The 15898-nt window shown below is 34.2% G+C and overlaps 1 protein-coding gene across 1 annotated transcript in view; it reads left to right on the plus strand.

Moving 5' to 3' along the window:
• Window positions 1-15898, plus strand: part of LOC127838402 (box C/D snoRNA protein 1-like) — a 380290-nt gene that overhangs the window by 320439 nt on the left and 43953 nt on the right. The gene's annotated exons all lie outside the window — the stretch shown is intronic.

A 15898-nucleotide genomic window follows, 5' to 3' on the forward strand; every position in this document is an offset into this window, starting at 1 on the left:
TCACCTTATCGTCTGTTGAGAATCAGATTAAACCCTTTACCACTTTGATACATATGTTGACCCATTTGTAGTCCCTTAGAGAGTTAAATGTAATTAAAGACATTTTTTACTAGATTCAAGTTTTAAAGGCTTCATTTCAAACCCTTAGATACTGATGAGCAGCAAACAGCATAAAACCTGAACATACTGCGAGTTACTTGAAGGCTGTTCTAATTTTATGCTGTTTGCACATAGCAATTTTCACTTTTCTTCTGAGTGAAAAAGGGTTAACTCTTTCAGTGCTGGAACCGAATTTGTAAGCCCTTTGCAAACAGTTTTGATCCAGATGAGACACCACAGAACGTGGCGTCTCATCAGGATCCAAACTATTTGCTATTCTGATAGTATTCTTTGAAAAAAAATCGAAGAAAATGCTAACTTTAGACATTCAGCAGACGACATTTTAGCAGACGACACATTTCCCAGCATGCAAAGGGTTAAGACTAACAAACAGGCAATAATTTAAAACAAACTTTTCTTGGACTGTTTCAATTGTATATGTTTGTCACATAGGGTTGGTGTTTCTGGTGGATAATGACAACAAGCCTGTGAAATTTACTGAACATGAGTTTGCTGAAGAACTAGGATTAAAACGGTACGTGGTTGGTAAGTTATGTTTGTTGACTGTTCACTGATTTCATATGTGACTTTATACCTGCAATTGTATGAAATAAGCAGTTAGTAATTTGAAAGGGGGTATATTGGAGTAACTCTGCCGCTTTGTAAGATTTTAGATTTACATAAGGCGTTTGATACAGTCGACCACTCAATTCTTCTCATGAAGCTTCGTTCATCCGGTCTTAGTGATAGCGTTTTAAACTGGTTCAAATCATACTTGTCGGATAGAAACCAGCTTGTTGATGTCTCCGGTACCTTTTCTTCTAAGGCCAGTATAACCTGTGGTGTACCCCAAGGCTCAATCCTTGGACCCCTTCTTTTTCTAATTTACGTGAATGATATGTCAGCTGTGGTTAAAAATAAATTGTTATTATATGCTGATGATTCTGGAATCCTTGTTTCTGGTAAAAGTGTACTAGATGTTGAAAAGGCACTAACAGATGATATGAACTTGGTTAGCCAATGGTTGATCGACAATAAGTTGTCATTGCACTTAGGTAAAACTGAGTCAATTGTGTTTGGGTCCAAGCAAATACTTAGGTCACAATCTAGCATTGATATATCTTGTAATGGTACACCCATTGCTTCTACATCATCCGTTAAGTATCTTGGAATTACCCTTGACCAAAACCTTTCTTTCTGCTCAATGGCTGAGTCTCTTTTAAAAAAGGCCAATTCTAGGTTAAAATTCCTTTATCGTAAGAAAGATTTCCTTACTTTGCATACGAAGAAACTTCTTGTAATGTCACTGATTCAGTGTCATTATGATTATGCTTGTTCTGTTTGGTATAATAGTATAACTCAGTCTTTAAGAAATAAGTTACAAACCTGTCAAAATAAGTTAATTAGGTTTGTTCTTGACCTTGATTCTAGAGTTCATATTGACCAATCTCACTTTAAGTCCCTCAACTGGTTACCAGTTAACATGAGAGTAAATCAAATAATGTTATGTCATGTCTTCAAAATAAGAAATGGCCTTTTTCCAGATTACTTGAGTGAACACTTTGTTTCCCAAGATTCTATGCATAATTACAGCACTAGGCTTAGTAAAAAGGGTGGGTATTGTTTACCCAAGGTCAAATGTCATGGTTCCAAATCCTTTTCTTTTAACAGCATTAAACTCTGGAACTCTTTACCTGAGTCACTCACAGAGGTCAACAGGTTAGAAGGCTTTAAGGTTGCCATTAAAAGTCATTTAATGAATAATATTTAATTTTTTATATATGTGTATCTTTTCACTTTTAATGAGCAGATATTAACTTCGTCTTAGGTTTTTATTTTTAATAATTATTAGTTCATACTTCATAACATACATTTTAGCAATATATTTAATTTAGATAATTCATGATACCTCATATCATCAAATAATAAATGTCAAAATATCTATGTGTTGCAATAATTGATAACATTATCAATTGATCTTAGTTTCCAGCTCCTGTCATATTTTCTGAGCACTACTGTGATAATTAGTTTGATCTCTTTTGAACGGTGATATATATTTTTTATTTCATTAAATAATTATTTTACTATGAACATAGTTATGTTTAAGGTCAACATAGTTATGTTTAAGGTCTGCCTCTTTTTGTCATGCCACCAATAATAAGGACCACAATGGAAATAAGGGCTTGCTCTTCTTTGTGTTATCCTTGGTTTGGTGAGCATGTCATAGTTTATTGTACATGATATAGTTTTTAATAATTGCTTATTATATAATTCTATGTTATGTTGTGAACTGTGTATATGCTTCCTATGCCGAAATAAATCTATCTATCTTTCTATCTTTGTTAGTTGGTGAGTCAATCTTCATGAAAATGTATAAGTTTGTGTATTTAACTTCTTTCACATTTCTCGCATAATGAAATTCGAACTGCAAATTTGTCATCACCAGGAAGTGTAGATGTACAAAAAACTTGTAAATGTCCATGTGATCCACAAATTTCTGAAATATCTTCCCTTGCAGAGCTCACAAATAGGTGCTGGGATATTAGTCATGTTAAGGACAAAGCTCTATTTTTAGCTCGACTATTTTATATGAAATTTATATAGTGGAGCTATCCTTCTCACCCCGGCGTCGGCTTTAGCGTTCCCGTTAGCGTGCAAATGTTAAAGTTTGCGTACTACCCCAAATATTTCCTATGTCCTTTGACATATTGCTTTTATATTTTGCATACTTCTTTACCAACATGACCCCAATCTATAAACAAGAGCAGATAACTGTATCAAGCATTTTGTAGAATTATGGTCCCTTTTATACTTAGATAATTGAAAATTTTGCTTAAATTGCCATAATTTCTTTATTTATGATCACATTTGATTCATACTTTGACAAAACAACACTTACCTGACATACCACAATGCACTCCACCCAAACCATCCCCCATGCCCCACCCCAGAATTCCCCCCCTCCAAAAAAAAAAATAAAATGTTTTCCTTATTTTTGAAAAATCATCTATTAAATGACCACACACCGACATTATACCCCCCCCCCTCTCCATGATGGCTTACGTTATACTGTCAAGCACTCAAATAGTCGAGCGCGATGTCCTCTTACAGCTCTTGTTTTATGCCGATGTCTGTTTATGAAATGTATTTTAAGAACAGCATCGGCAGGTGGATGGATTGGCAAGCAGCTTTCTGCTCTCTAAATGCTACAGTTTTTATAAAATCTTTTTGTATAACTTCCCGGAAATGTTTGTCGACATAAAATTGAGGCAGGCAGAAGTGATCACCTGTTACCAGCAAATTCACACTAGGCACATCAGATTAACTGCCCTTTATTTATGAAAAAAAAGCAAAATTTGCCATTTACGCTCTATAAGTAATACACTTTTCTTTTCATCTTCACCAAATTTTCTGGAGGCCAGTTTTGATAATGCGCCAAGTGCTTAGAGATATTTTCCTATATATGCAAAAAAGAAAAAAACAAAGTGCTCCATAATTTTGTGTTGATATTAAATGGAGGCCATGTTTGATAATTAGCCAATTCGCTTCATTCTTTAGAGTTGTTGCAATTTCCACTCTCTAAGTCTTACAGTTTAAATAAATTATTAACCAAACTTTCTGCACATTAATTTTGACATAAAATGGAGGCCAAGTTCAATTAGCAGCCAAATTGTGCTGGACACTTATGACTTCTTGCCATTTGTTTATACAAAAATGTAAATATTGCCATTTGTTTTCTCATAACTCATTCATTTGTAACTGAATATTCCCTAAACATTTGGGATATGCTTGTTCCGATAAAATGGAAATCAAGTTTAGTAACCAGCCAGTAAACATGCCATCCAAAGGGTTCCATTTTTGAAGATAGGCGTATATTTCTGCCCATCGCCTTGTTCCTATTGTATCTGATGTTCACGTTTTTGTTCTAGTGTGACAGTTGTGTACAATGCAGAAAAGGGAATAGATCGTTTCCGTGACGACTCCTTCAGAGACCCAGTACCCATTTATGTGTATTTGGAGAAACTTGGATATACAGTGATGAAGGTGATTATGATCCGTGCTCTGAGAAAATGGGGGTTTAACCCTTAAAGCGCTGGAGCTGAATTTTAAAGGCTTTTGCAAACAGTTTGGATCCAGATGAGACGCCACAGAACGTGGCGTCTCATCTGGATCCAAACTGTTTGCTATTCTGATAGTATTCTTTGAAAAAAAAATCGAAGAAAATGCTAATTTTAGAAATTCAGCAGAAGACATTTTAGCAGACGACAAATTTCCCAGCATGCAAAGGGTTTAATGCATGTGTGTGAAGTATCATCCTAGATTAGCGTTTGAGTAAAGCGTTCTGTAAAGATTTCAATTTTGTTGAGGAAAAACTGATATTTTGGAAGTGAACTAATCAGGGTCTGAGTCTTGTTCTAGGAATCAAACATCATCGTTGATATAGCAAGAGAATAATTGAGTCGTGTTCTGAGAAAACTGGGCTTAATGTATGTGCGTTAAGTGTCATCCCAGTTAGCCTGTGCGAACTGCACAGGCTAATCTGGTATGACACTTTACGCACATTCATTATGCCCAGTTTTCTCAGAATGCGACTCAATTGGTGTCTTGATTGGCACGTGAGAACAATTTGTTTGTATGCAAATCTTTCTTTTAAACTTTAACCCCCTTAGTCTTTGGCCTTTGTCATACTTTGTTTTAATGTTAAGTGAACAGTATGTAATAGTGTCATGCTGTGTTATGTTATTTCAGATTTCAGCCAGACAATGGAACAAATTGTTAGTGGACACTAAGGAAGTGGTCTCAATTTAATGAGAGCAAAAAATAACATTTTTGATTGGAGAACGCGATTTACGTCAATGAAGAAAATCTTTGACGCAAGTTCTTATTTATTTTTACACCAAGTCGGCTTTTCCTTTACTCATTTAATCTTTGATCATTTTCGAGTCATTATATCAAGTGCGGGTCGGTGTTTTAATTGCCGACGCAATTTGCATCATAATTTTGACACAAATTAACTGTCTTTGTTCAATTGAAGTTTCCTAAAGGTAGGCAATCACCGGGTTTTATGACAGGTATACTGTCATCACCATAGCGACGCAATATCGCGCCTACCGGAATAAACACCATGACACAAGGAACAACTTTTTTAAACAATGTTTGAAGCAAATTTCACGAATACGAAGTCTTTGAAATTACTCGATTTTTTAATTTGTTATTTTCCGAATATTCGATTCGGAAAATAGTATTCGGATATTCGTTGCGGGACCGAATATTCGGATATTCGGATATTCGTTGACATCCCTAGTTTTGACAGATTTGTTGAACGAGTTTGCAAGCAGGAAAACTCTAGACACGTACATACCAGTAAACCAGTCTATGAAAAAAAAAGTTCTTAATCTAAACCAGTCTACACAGGGTTATGTGTTAAGTCTGAAATTGAATAAGTCTATGACCATTTTAATTTTGATTCTTAACCTGTCTACAAACTGTTAAATTAATATGAAACTGAACCAGTCTACGAACATATAAAATCTGAATTTGAACAAGACTGTGAAAAAGATTCTGGTCCCCAGTTTAAACAGTTTAACTGTATATATGAGTTTGAAATAGATGTTAATCCTAATAATTGTTGCATTGAAAACCAAAATGTTGTATCTGGCTTTCAATAATATATATTATTATTGTATATTTATAACAATTTGAAGTAAATAAGAGCAGAATTGTAGTAAATAAGAGCAGATTTAAACATTTTTATTACCAAAATGTTGAAATATAAATGTTGAAATGCTCTGTTGATACTAGGTACACAAATTAATAAAAAAAATGTCTATTTTGTTGTACAAGTCATTTAGTGATGAGTAAAATAACAAGTAATGTATCATAGGAACTAGGATTTAACATAAGAATTCATTCTCAGATATGGTGGTATAAATAGTAAAAAGGCATACTCTGTTAAGCTTCTGTGATGTTTTACACGCTTTATTGTGTACACCTTATTTGAATAGCTATTATATTCATAAATTGGATTCTTACACTTAATAATAGTATTTATTTTTGGTGAAACGTCAGATATCAAAAGGAATACTGAGTAAATTACAAGACTTTTTACATGAATTTGGGCTTTGAAATGCATGAAGCTCAAGCAATTAACTTTAAGATGTAGGGCTGTTGTCGTACATTTGGACACTTCAATTTTAAAGTATTTTTTTGCAGAACTATTTGTATTTTCCAACATCAGAATTTTTTATATATATATATTTTAAATAACATTTACCCAAAAAGCCATACTAGTGTTGTGATTTTTATGAACACATCACATTCAATTAAGTTGTTCCTGTGGTTAGCCAGTCCATCTGGGGCCCGTTATCTATGCTAACAAATGGTTCATAAGATGTGCCCCAGGCTGCCAGCTACATCATTCAACTTCTGACGTATGATACTTATGACATGACGCTGTGCATTTGTGTTATATTTCGTGTATAGCATTTCATAATCGAATGTATTTAGTTTCATGGAGGTTTATTTTGTTTAACTAGAAAAATTAATCGTAACTTAAACTTGTCTTTGATACAACTGGACCCAGAGTACAATGTGCACTTTTCTTAAATACGTTGTGTTAGGGCTTGGACCCAGATACTTTTATTGCTGCAAGTTTTACATTTCTGTGTGTGTATTTCTAAGTTTATGAGGTCCTTTCCGAGCCAGATGATGCATTATGTGGTGACCTGAAGAATGCCCCATCACTCCTACCTAATTAACTTAGTAGAGCTCGATTGGTCATTGTCGGGTACTACTTAAATGTACCCCGGGTACTCTTAAGAATACTTAAATGTACCCCGGTATTGGAAAATATACTGACATGTACTGGGCCAATTTAGACTGTACATGAGTTTTATTCCCGCGCAAAACCCGATGTCGTAAAACGCGCCACAGCCTGCTAAACAAAGTTCAGTCTCTTCAACAAAACCTGCCTCAACATGCTTTTTGATAACATTACATATTTGATATTTATGTATTTGAAAAAAATAGCCGACAACGAGAAATTTTGCGTAAGAATTACCAGGAACATTTCAGTATAATTTCCGTACCAGGGGTACATTTAAGTATACTTAAGAGTACCTAGAAAATATTTAAGTAGTACCCGAGCCGACAATGACCACTCGAGCATTACTAGACTCCCAAAAGTAGGGATGAATGGTAAATTATTTTAGATATTTATTTTATCTCGATTTCATAGAAAGTCTAAGGCTTTTTGAAACACTTTCGAGTCTATTGTCGGGGACTAGAGCCATAATTGGTGTATGGTGGGATCTAAAAAACGCTCCCGAAATTTGGATCGAACTCGTGACATCCCAATCGCAAGGGTCTCTGAATTTTTAATTACAGCTGCAATTTCGAGCTATATCGTTGTTACTGAAAGTTTGTTCAATTAATGTGTGGACTTGTGTTGTGGATAGAAGCTGGCGTACCTGGAGAAAACCTGCCCGGTATGGTGACCACCAATAAAACTCACAGGTTTTACATTTCTATCAAGCACACGTGAGTATATACTGATAACGGGATTGAAGCTTCAGTCTACAAACACGTGGGAAACAAACTTTGAGGAAACAGATTCTGTTGAGCATATTACCAACCAAAGATCTATTAATGTTCGTCGTTACGACCAAACTAAAATAAACGCCAACATAGAATCGGTCGAATAATGAAAATTTGGTGTGAATTAAATGCTCAATTTCGTAACACGCGATTTCATGTCATGCCTCTCAAAAAACGATAAAGTTCACAAGCTTACATAAAATATACGTTACCTCTAAAAAAGCGCTTAGGATAATGAATATACTGACGTACATTAATTACAAAGTTATTTGCACTGAAATAAAAATTGTTTTCTTTCTCAGAAACTTGAGAACCTTTGTTGTTTTTTTGCATTTCTTTGTGTTCGGTAGTTATGGACTTTAAATTAAGCGTTACATTATAAAATTGTGTTTACTTACCTGAAACATAATTAAAAACGCAAGAATAAGTGGTGTACTTTCACTCTTTACTTATTTGCAAGCTAATATATATTGTTGATTGACATCACAAGCCGTGATAGGGCCAATGTTTTCAAGGCGTTCTTTCACTTTCTGTTGAAATATTGTGCAAGCGTCAAATTCGCTGGAGCGAAATATGCCAATATCAAAAGTAATTTTGTATTCAACAAAGGTCCTTAATTGCTTTGTAAGCCTGAAGCAATTGGCTGACTTAACACATTTGGTTGAGTTCTTCTAAAATTCAGTGCTAAATACCGGAATGTTGCACAGAACTATAATACATACGGAATGTTACGCTAGTCAATTGTTCCATGTGTTTGTATCAGTCGTGTGATAACGTATTTCACGAGAGGCGGAGCCTCGAGTGTGATACGAAATAGCGCAAGCCACGAGACTGATACAAACACTTTTAACAATTGACTTTTTTTCCTATAAAACTTTGAATCATTTACTATAAAAAATGAGTTTAAGCGTTCATAATTATCCACGAATGCTCGTATAATTTTCTGCATTCAAAGTTACATCATTAAAAGTAGTCTGGCTAGTATGGTAATACGGATTTGGAAAACTAGCGAGTACTACGGGGCACCACAAAGTCGGAGATGGGAGACCGAACACCGTAAGAACAGGTAGGCGTTTTGAATTAGACAAATCAAACAAATGATCGAGTAAAGGAGCTTTTGGAAAAGACAGGTGACATTGTCATGATGGGAAGTGGCTTTTGTTGTAGTCCGATCACACGAGAATAACAGTTAGTTGCTTTTAGAGTACACTGATCGCACAGGTAGACGGGGTAAGTGCTTTTGAAGTTGACCGATGACACGTGCATAACGGGATTGTGCTTTTGGAGTAGACCCATCGAACGGGAATAATGGGTCGGTGCTTTTTGAATAGACCGAGCACGCGGGTAAAACTTATTTGGACTTTGGAAAGGACCGACCACACGGAAATTACAGGAAAATGCTTTTGTAAGACCGGGCTTGTCCAAATAAAAAACAAGGCATGTTCAAATAAATACGGTAAGACCGGGTTGGGGATTTTTGAGAAGACAAATAAAAAGGGCTGGAATAAACGGGCTTTTGGTGAAAACCAATTAAACAGGCAGAACGGAAACGGGCTTTTGGAGAAGATCGATCGCACGGGCAGAACGAATTGCTTGAAATCGCTTGCCATATCGTATTAAAGTACTTTAAGTTTAGACATTAAACACTTAAATATCAACCCTTTGCATGCTGGGAAATTTGTTATCTGCTAAAATGTCGTCTACTGAACTTCTAAAATTAGCATTTTCTTCGTTTTTTTCCCATGGAATACTAGTAGAATAGCAAACAGTTTGGATCCTGATGAGACGCCCCGTTCCGTGGCGTCTCATCTGGATCCAAACTGTTTGCAAAGGCCTTCAAAACTCGGTTCCAGCACTGAAAGAGTTAATAAAACTACTTATATTTATGATGAATCCTTCTGTGAGTAGAAAACATTTTACATATAATCATAAATTTATCCGATTTTACTGAAGTACAATTTAAGCTAAACAAATTAAAATGTCCCTCCGCAGCTTTGTGAATACAGGTCCATCGGCATACCCGTTCTCTAGTTTCCAGTCACTTTTTACCGAAGCTAACTAAACATAAGTCAAAGTATTGAAGTTAAGTATTGACCGGTAAGTTTTTGAATAATTATTACTGTAATATCGAACTTCTTTTCAGGCGGAGTTTACACCAACATTTTTCGAGCATATCCGAAGACTCCACAGAAACTTCCGGTCAGCAGAATACCGGACATTGTTGAGCGGATGCAGAGAGACACTCGGGCTAGCAAAGCGAAGCCCAATGGCGCTCAATGGTACAAAGGCGACGACTTCTAGTATGTGGACCCGAGGTCATACTCCTGGAAAAATCTCGCCTTGTTCTTGGACTACCAGGCTCACATGCGGACGCAAGGCGCAGATATTAAAAACGGCGGAGATATTAAAAACAAGTACTAGAAATTAAAGAAGGAAATAGCACGTTTGTGTTTTTTACATAATTTAATTCAGTTTTTGGTTGTTTGGTGTTCTTTGCGATGCTTTTACTATTTAGCAGGGCTGTTTGTTTTTCTTTTCCATTATATTGGTCTAAATCTGTGAAGGGTATCAAAGATTGCAACATTTTGTGTAGTTTCTGGCAACCATGAACGATTTGCAATGTTACGAACAACCCACACTGTCACAAGAAATATATGAGTATGGTATTGTATATTTGATCCTAATCCGGATGCTGCGACCTCTGAATACTTGTACATGGGAAAACATTGCCCTGAACTTAAATTTAAAACAAAAGCAAACAAAATAATTAAATTTAGTCCACGTCAAACATATATAACATAGATTGTTTCTTTTTAAGGAACTTGATATTTTGTTTCAAATTTATTAAATACCCGTAATGCACACCATACATTTCTGTCATATTAAATACCCGTAATGCACACCATACATTTCTGTCATATTAAATACCCGTAATGCACACCATACATTTCTGTCATATTAAATACCCGTAATGCACACCATACATTTCTGTCATATTAAATACCCGTAATGCACACCATACATTTCTGTCATATTAAATACCCGTAATGCACACCACACATTTCTGTCATATTAAATACCCGTAATGCACACCATACATTTCTGTCATATTAAATACCCGTAATGCACACCATACATTTCTGTCATAACATTACCTAACATTATACTATTTAAGTGTGTGTAATTTTTCAGAAAGCTCTAAAGGCCATTTTTGTTATTAAATGAAAACAATATTTACCGTTTCAGTATTACATATACAAAGATAGGACCATGTTTTTAGATTGTGGTGATGACGTAAATATTGTTAATAAACATATATACATGTAGCCACGTATGAATTAATTATTTTTTAGTAATATATAATCCAATTAGCATAAAGCAAAATAACTGTAAGCTGAATAAGTTATGAGAAAAATCTAAGCTTTAGCAATGATTATGCTATGTTCAAGTATTTTCTTACGTTACTTCAATGTACCGCTATCAATTTAACATAATTGACATAATCTAGTGGCTTTATATTATTACAAGATTGCCATAGATCTAAATGCAATCGAAGTTTCATTAGGACAGCATTGTCTAAACGATCACAAAGCAATGCAACCAATATATGCGTGATAGAAAACAAATGCTCAAATATGTTAGATTTTATCAATATAATAATAGCCGAATACATGCACATACGTAGTATCTGCCAATAAAAAAAAAAAGCTTTCTGTCTTGACTTCATATCGAACATATAAACGGATTGAAATTTAGTTATTAAATGTAATCACGAGAGTGCATGAGAATTATAGGTAATTTGTAGAAAGCATTAAGGCTAAAACTTTATCACAGGCTTACTTTAAATTGCCATATTTTTTTTTGATTTTAGTCAAGTAATACCTCGCTATTTTCTCGGTTTTAACATTACAAACCTGAACTGATTTTCTGACGACTAGACACAATGCTTTTCGTTTTAAACCTGTGTATTATAGCTCGATTGCATAAAAAGCATCTGACTTATTTAAACAATATTGAGTCAGTTACCTGGAACATGAACTAGTACTTGGTGTCTACGGGAGGGGGGGGGGGTCTAAAAAAACGCTCCTACAATGGGGATCGAACGATCGCTAGGCGGAATATCCACTTCACCCCTGCGACCTCGTTTGACTAGTACAGATGCAACAGGAATGTAATGGTTGACCAAATTCTTATGTTAGTGAATGAAATGCATTGTGTGTTCAACTTTATTGAAACATGGCCGACACACAGTATACATAGATACACATAGATTGTTCACATGACGTATTTTAAACAATGTCATCATACAGTAATATTCAAGTTTCTCCGGGAAACATTCAGACATTGATTTTAACGTGAATCTTGCGATTCCTTGAGTGTGTAGAAAAACATATGCAGCGTCTAATTTGTCGAAATGTTAATAGTGATACGGTCGCCATGTTGCTCAATAGATGTCCATGGTATCCATTATCTTCTGTTAAAGAAAGAACAATTCAAAGTATTTCAAATTTTGATGGAGAGAGAATGTATCAGATTTCTTTACCAGCTGTCATCAGTCACGCCAAGAACTGCCATCATCCCAAATAATACTGTCGACCGAATTCACAAATGAAGACATTCACAGATAACGGTATCTTCCCCACATGGCATGCATACGTTAAAGATGAATCGATTATCAAATGAATAATTTTCGATATAATAACATACACGCACAAGTCATTAAAAGTTCCCTTTTATCTCGTTTACTAAATACAAATTTACAAGAATACGCGGCAAAAAAAAACGAACACACATGTTTTGACCAAGTCTCTTGAAGATTGGACAATACATGTGACTTTCATAGTGTAAACAAGTACATGTATGTACTATAGCAATATAAGGAAAAATGCGCCGTTTCCCTGGCGATCATGTTTTTCAACTAACAAACCCATTTTCGATCTCGTCCAAGATATCATTGGCACAAATCTACTCACCAAATTTAATGAAGATCTGAAAATAAATGTGGCCTCTAGAGTGTGATCAAGGTTTTACTATAGCCATATTAGGAAAAATTCCCCGCTCCCTGGCGGCCATGTTTTTCAACCGACAGGAACCATTTTCGAACTCGTTCAAGATATCATTTGCACTAATCTTCTGACCAAATTTAATGAAGATCGGACCATAAATTTGGCGTCTTTAGTGTTAATAAGGCAAATGTTGACGCCTCACAACGCACGACGGACAAAAGGCGATTACAAAAGCTTACCATCAGCAGATTGTGCTCAGTTGAGCTAAAAAGGGTAGTTCCGTCGGAAAACGGTAACGGACAGAAAGCTGTAAATGTCGTTCAAATGAATCAAATGAAACTTGGCATAGAAATTATTAGCGAAAGTTTGCCGGTAATAAAACAAGGCAAGTCGCACGAGGCTACTGATAATAAGTACAATTTCACTGAACTAAGTTGCGGAAATATGCTTCCTTTTTATAAGTCATTTACAAATTTAACAAAAATAATACAGGGTATCAAACGGCCAAAAATAACTGTCTCTGCATGGACGCCGCCATCTTGACAATAACGTGAGTACTTCCTTTGTCTATAAACCCCCGGAAAGTATAGAAATAGAGGATATGTGTTGGATTTGGTGGAACATCGAATTTAATTCACAAGTGATAAAAATATTTTTTACGAGTAGCGAAACCACGAGTGATTTTTTTTCTATGGTCACGATTATTTTATTATGCATAAAATAAAATTGCACAATCCCATGAATAATCGCAACCAAATGACGTCGATATAGAACGATCCATAGCGTGTCAATGAACATCGTAACAAAGAGCATTCTCGAACCAAAATGGACTTGAGAATAAAAAAAAAATTCTGGAGAAATGTTAAATCAGGCCGCCAAGGCGACACAGGCATGGTGCCTATTAAAAATTGTCTCAAATTATAACACTTAACTCAATTACGGATTCAGATCTGGCAATTCCTGCGAAACACAACTAATAAAAACCATTCATGATCTGCTAACTGACAACGACAAACAAGGGTAACCAAATAGACAACATCATTCTCGAATGTTCGAATGCATTCGACATTATACCACAAAACTGTAATGAACTGGAATAAACTTTGTGACAGTGTTGTTGTATGCGCGGCCAACGTCAACGGATTCAGGGCTGCGCTTAATAATTCCCCATTGGATTACGGTAACTCTCTCTTCCGTCGGGGTGGCAGACGTTTCTCCCCCAAGACGTTTCCTCCCCAGACGTTTCCTCCCCAGACATTTCACCCCCAAAATGGGGGTGAAACGTCTGCATAATATGTAAATGTATATTAGCAGTAGTTATTTGTAATAAATTGAAAATAAAGTATTAGTATATTAATTGAGTGCATTTTATGTGTAAAAAAACGATGTTAGTTGAGTCCTGACTAATTAAAATATATTCCCAATTCACATAATGCAGTGTTATAATGAAGATAAGCCATAAGTTATGATTTTTAAGAATGAATAATAACTATAACATATTTTGATTTTTATTTTAAGTAAATAAAGTTGTTATATGACATTAAAATTATAATTTATTACAGCAAGTATTGAATTGTAGTTCTCAAAAATAATTTTGATAAATAACTATCAGTGTGTCATAGATCTTTATTAATACCATTTACCTTCCAATTTAAAAATTAATTTAATTTGTAGCCAAAAAAATGTGACAGCATTTTCATCATTTGGCTAATATTAAATAACAACCACACCTACCATTATACAAGATATTAGGCACTTAGGGTGCAATAAACAAGCATTGATTAGATTAGCAAGTGTAGTACACAAGATAACAGCTAGATTATGGGTGCAATATACAGGCCCTTTAATCAGCATTGATGAGATTATGTGACAGGGGGATAAGATGAGATTAGCACATTATTATGCAAAAAACGTTTTTAAATAGTTTATCACTGTATTAAATATTATTAATGAATAGATTTGATTTGACTTAATTGATAGTTTTATATATAGAACAGAACAGAACAGAAAGTTTATTCATATAACATTTACAGTTCATCGTTACATATACACAACTGACAATATATAAGCAATAAGCACATGCATAGTAATGCGAAAGTGACCAAACTAGTACATAAAAAGGTGTTAAAATGCACTCAGGCCATCGAATTACTCAACGTTTGCATTCAATATATCAGTTCTCATTTTAAAAGCATTTTTACAATATATCGCGAGTTTATTTAGGACTTAGGTTTTTAATATTTGTTAACAAAAGAATAAATTTATGCATACTAGGTCGGTTATAATAGAATTTGTCAATATACATTTTCCTTATATCTGTATAAAGAGGACATACAATTACAAAATAGTATTCGTCTTTAATATCATTTGAGTTACATATATTACATTTGCATTCGTTTTTAGAAATATTTGTATGTCTCTCAGATTCAATTTTTAACATGTGGGACGAAAGTCTTAATTTTAATATGTATTTTCTTAAATTAAAGTTTTGGATTATGTTAAGGTAATCAGATAGTTCAATTCGATGTTTCAATTCTTTGTATAAGGTAAATGAACTTTTACTGTTTAAATCATTTAGCCACAAACCTATGTACATATCAATTAGTCTATTTTTAAATATAGGAATAAATACATTTGCATTTACTGATTCTGAGTACATCCAAACATCTTTAAACCAGTGTTTTGAAGTAAGTCTCGTACTTTGATAATCCAATTATTACATCGTATTATATTTTCAGCACCATTTCTCATATAACATAGTGTACTATATAATATACAATTAGTTTGTTTAACAGTATACAATTTTATGAAAAAGTCTGAACTAGTTATTAGTAAAAATTAAAATATCAGTGACATCCAATCATTTTATTATATACATACATATAAATGCATGAAAAAAATTAAAATTGTTGACAATTATAGTTTATTTATTTATCATATTTAACTGTTACAAGGAAAACAGTTTTGAAATTAATATAAATGCGATTTAACCATTTAATCAATTCACCAATTGACCCTATTTAATTGGATTAATTGGATTAAAAACAACAAACAACTACAGTTCCTCAACACTAATGACTTACATGCATTACATTCACAGTTAAACCAAAAAAATAATCAAACAAGCTGCTTCATAAATAAAGTTAATTGAAAACTTCATAAACAAAATAATTATTTTGATAATAAATCAAGAATAA

Source organism: Dreissena polymorpha, chromosome 7 (assembly GCF_020536995.1).
Source record: "Dreissena polymorpha isolate Duluth1 chromosome 7, UMN_Dpol_1.0, whole genome shotgun sequence".
Classification (NCBI taxonomy): domain Eukaryota; kingdom Metazoa; phylum Mollusca; class Bivalvia; order Myida; family Dreissenidae; genus Dreissena; species Dreissena polymorpha.